Source organism: Coenobita brevimanus, chromosome 63 (assembly GCF_032717465.1).
Source record: "Coenobita brevimanus isolate Jiangsu-jjx chromosome 63, ASM3271746v2, whole genome shotgun sequence".
Lineage (NCBI taxonomy): Eukaryota > Metazoa > Arthropoda > Malacostraca > Decapoda > Coenobitidae > Coenobita > Coenobita brevimanus.
Genome location: NC_137016.1, coordinates 41,162,546 through 41,167,456, shown reverse-complemented (window position 1 = coordinate 41,167,456; position 4,911 = coordinate 41,162,546). Strand labels below are relative to the sequence as shown.

At 41.2% G+C, this 4,911-nt stretch overlaps 1 protein-coding gene across 1 annotated transcript in view; it reads right to left on the bottom strand.

The window, feature by feature from the left end:
* LOC145404353 (venom dipeptidyl peptidase 4-like) overlaps positions 1-4,166 on the bottom strand; it is a 304,388-nt gene extending 300,222 nt beyond the window's left edge. Inside the window, exon 1 of the mRNA XM_080275875.1 lies at positions 4,009-4,166. The gene's annotated coding sequence lies outside the window, so the exon portion shown is untranslated. The remainder of the gene's footprint in view (positions 1-4,008) is intronic.
* Between the last annotated feature and the right edge of the window lie 745 nt (positions 4,167-4,911).

Here is a 4,911-nt window from a genome sequence, read left to right as displayed (position 1 = left end):
AAACAAATAAAAAAAAATATCCATACACCACACTGTTGACTGTTTTTTCTTTTATTTTTCAGAAGATGGATGGAATGAAGCAAAAACAAAGTAAATAAAAAAGAAAAACATCCATTCACCATATTACAGGCGTCCTCTGATACTAAAAAAAATCTGTCACAATTGGACTTAAACAGATGTGGGTTGAAGTTTGCGGGGGAAATTCAACTGGGTGAGCTGCAAAGACAAGTAGTTCGGCAATATGATGAAGTCTGAGAGGCAGAGGTTGTGCGATATGGCAATGTGATGGTCCAGTCAAACGTTCGTATTCCACAGGGGAGGGCATGGAGAGGTGGCACAATGAATGCACCTTCGTCTGAGTATTTGCCATAAAAGTATCCGTAAAATAATGCAAGGGAGGCGACATTCCTTATTCACCTGTAGGGGAGGTAGTTCACAGGTATTTACAGGTTATTAATTAGCCTCACACCTTTGTTCTGAATTTTGTCCGGTGTGTTTCTATGCTCTTTGATTTTCGGCGTCCACACCCTAATGAGTCTGGTAGGGCATGAGGTTAGGATGGACCTCTGATGGCTCTGTGATTACCGTACCCTTCTCTCGACCTGCATGCACCCCGAGTCTGACATTCGACACACATACACTGGCTGACATATAGAGGTAGTGTGTCCCCCCATACGCTAATCACCTTTACATAATTATATTCAGTACCTGGTCAGTTTATAGCGATTATATTAGACGGACACACACAGTCATGAACAAACGCTTTCAATCTCACACGCACTGCTCTCCCTACACACCCCTTCCTGTCGTACTTGGTTAGCATCAGTAAAGGTTAATTCTGGTCATCACTCTCCCTCCGATGACGATGATGATGATGAAAATGATGATGATGATGAAAATGATGATGATGGGATTAAATTAACGGAACGGTGTGTGTGTGTGTGTGTGTGTGTGTGTGTGTGTGTGTGTGTTTTCTCACCTTCATCCTCATTAATATAACAAAGAGCAACTCAAAAAAAAAGACAGAATTAAAAAATACACCATAATATCGACTCCGTTTTCTTTTTATAATTTTTGTATTTCCAAATTTGTATGCCTGGAAAATGGCTGATATCTTCCCCTCGAGGACTTTTGGGGTTATATTCAAATTTTCATCGGAGTGGAAGGTTTTGTGGGTGAAAGAAAATTGTATTATTATTATTATTATTATTATTATTATCATCATCATCATTATTACTGCTACTACTATTACCACAATTATTATTATTATTATTATTATTATTATTACTACTACTACTTTTACTACTACTACTACTACTACTACTACTATTATTATTATTACTACTACTACTATTTCTACTATTACTACTACAACTACCACCACCACCACTACTGCTACTACTACTACATTATTATTATTATTATTATTGTTGTTGCTGTGACTTCTATCAACATTTTTTTAACTACAACTACTTCTTCGCTTACTTAACATATCCCAGTCAGTACTGTCATCACACACACCTTCAGAAATAACACATTAATCAACTCTAATCATAACGAGATATAAGGATCATTTAGGCCATCACCTGCCACCACCTGAACGGTAGTTTTTGAACCGACTGTACCTGTAGCTCGATACTCTTTGGTCAACTGTAAGTGTAGGTAAGTTAGAGATGATGTAGTGAAGATGAAGACGAAAACAAAAGAAAATTAAGGAAGAAGGAATGATCCAAGGAAAGATATAAGACAGGAATGGTGTAAATATGAGGGAAAAGCAAGTAAACAAAAAATCAACAAATAAAAACAATTACACACAAAAACAAATAAACAAATAGACGAAAATAAACAATAAACAAATAGACGAAAATAAACAATAAACAAAACAAGTAAGCAGAAATGAGAGAAATGCAAGAGTAAATGAAGATTGTGGAAAATAAAAGAAAAAAGTATATAATTAACTATATAAGGGAAGGGAGATGGAGAGAAGAGGTACTGACAAATGATGATGATGATGATGATGATGGTGGTGATGGTGATGTTGATGGTGGTGGTGGTAGCGCTGATGATGATAATGATGATGATGATGGTGGTGGTGGTGGCAATGATGGTGGTGGTGGTGGTGGTGATGATGATTGATGATGATGATTTTGCAAACTAAAATTTATCATTCATTTAAAGTAAGTGGAAATGATCGCTCTTTGTCATATTCTCTCACATTGCTCGGCTCTACATCCTTCCCACAGCACTTCTTCGTGACTAGCATTGTATTTTAGCGTTAATATATTGCCATAGTTTATTTGTTGAGATTACAGAGGGCAAATCTAAGCCTAGTGAAAGAGAATAGGTGAAAATGAGGCGAAAGTGAGTGAAAGAGTAAAAAATGGAAGTGGGAGAGAAAATGCAAGGAAATGAGACGAAAGTGATTGAGAACAAAGACGAAACTGGGACGAAAGTAAGTGAAAATGCACGCGAAAGTGAGTGAAAAATGGGACGAAAGTGAGAGGAAATAAAGCGAAAGTGATCCGGGTGCAAATGCAGGCGTGATACGAAAGTGAAAATGTAGACAAAAATGAGACGAGTGAAAAATGAGACGAAAGTGAATGAACAATGAGACGAAAGTGAATGAACAATGAGACGAAAGTGAATGAACAATGAGACGAAAGTGAATGAACAATGAGACGAAAGTGAATGAACAATGAGACGAAAGTGAATGAACAATGAGACGAAAGTGAATGAACAATGAAACGAAAGTGAATGAACAATGAGACGAAAGTGAATGAACAAGGAGACGAAAGTCAATCAAAATTAGACAAGTGAAAAATGAGTGAGTAAAATGACGAGTGAAAATGAGACGAAAGTGAGTGGAAAGCTAAGATGAGAGTGACTGAAAAATGAGACGAAAGTGAGCGGAAAGCAAGATGAGAGTGACTGAAAAATGAGACGAAAGTGAGTGAAAGACGAGTACGAGTGAAGAATGCAGGTGAAAGTGGGTGAAAATGCACGTAAAAATGAGACGAAAGTGAATGAAAATGCAGAGAAAGGGATGAAAGTGAGTGAAAATATCCTTTTTATTTAATGCAAGAAAGAAGGAACCAAAGGCCAGGGCCCAGCAATGAGTGAAAAATGCAGGCTACAATTAGATAAAAATCAGTGAAAATGCAGGTGAAATGAGGTGAAATTGAGTGAAAATGAATGGGGAAAATGGGATGAAAGTGAGTGAGAAAATGCAGGCGGAAATTAGATGAAAGTGAAATAAGAAGGGGGAAAAAAAAGTGAAATGCAGGCGTAATTGAAGCAAATAGAGTGAAAGTGAGAGGAAATGCAGGCGAAAGTGAGTGAAAATGTAAGCAAACATGAGTGAAAATTTAGGCAAAAATGAGACGAAGGTGAGTGAAAGTGTAGACGGAAATGAGACGAAATCGAGTGAAAATGTAAACGAAAATGAGATGAAAGTGAGCGAAAATGAGGGTCAAGATGCACCTGAGGCAAGCAAGCGACAGGTGAAAGAGAGGCTGGGGCAAGAACGAAACACTAAAAGACGAAGGTGAGTGAAAATGAGGCGAAAGTGAGTGAAAATGAGACGAAAGTGGGTGAAAATCAGGCGAAAGTGAGTGAAGACGAGACGAAACAGCGAAGAACATACGAAAACGAGCGAATACGAAACGAAAGTGAGCTAAAACGAAACGAAAGTGAGCGAAAATGAGCCGAAAGTGAGCGAAAATGAGTACCACGATGCACCTAGGAAGAAAATTAAGGAAGTCACGGGTCAAGATGCAAGGACGAAACAAAAACAAAAGAAAGTGAAAAGACGAAAGTGGGCGAGAGACGAAAGTGAGTGAGAATGAGAGTACCACGATGCACGTAGAGCAAGAAAAATGTGAGAAAGTGGGAGAGAAAGTGATTTTGGACAAGATGCGCTGACGGAAACCAGAAAATGAAAGAAAATGGAAAAAAACGCGAAAGCAAGGCAACTTCGCACGTGTTCAAAAGTCCGGAGAAAAAACCTACCAGCTGAAGAAGACCATCCCGGTACTCTTAGCAAAACCGGGAGGAGGAGGAGAGGTAGGAGGAGGCGAAGGGAGACACAGGAGGGAGGGAAGGAGGGAGAGACAAGCGCCCAAGACTCCGAGATGGGAGGTAGGGAGGTTAGGAGGAGGAGCAGCAAGAGCCACACGTGCTAACAGGCCGAGGACCCCAGCCACACTGACCCGCTGCCCGCCACTCCCTTCGGTTATATGATGCTCTCTCTCTCTCCCTTACCTCCTGCGATCTCGGTCTCGATCTCTATCTCCCTTACCCTCTGCGTTCTCTCTCTCTCTCTCTCTCCGTTCTTTCTTCCTCCTGTCTCCCCGTCCCTCCTTCGTTCTCTCTCCAGATTGTACTACTACTACTACTACTACTACCACCACCACTACCACTGCTGCTGCTGCTACTATTACTACTGGCTACTACTACTATTATTACTACTACAGCAATTAACACCACCACTACTACCAATATGACTACTACTGTTACTACTACTACTACCCCGCCACCACCATTACTACTACTACTGCTATCACCACCACCACGACCATCATCATCATCAACCAGCGCCACACCAGCCCATCCCGCCCACTCCTTCGCTCCCCACGCCCATGTCTTTAAGCCTTTAAGATGGTGTCACACGCCGACGCAGGTCATGTGGCCAACGAAAACCACTCTCTCTCTCTCTCCTCCTTCTACCTCCATCTCTTCTTCCTCCTTCCCTCCTACATCACCTCCTCCTCCTCCTCCCCCCTCCCTCCATTCCTCCATCATCTCCTCCTCCTCCTCCCTTCAGCATCATTAATCTCCTCCCTCCGCCTCCCCTCTCCTCTCACACCATCCTTCACCCCTCCCCCTCCTCCTCAACATCCTTCACCCCTCCTC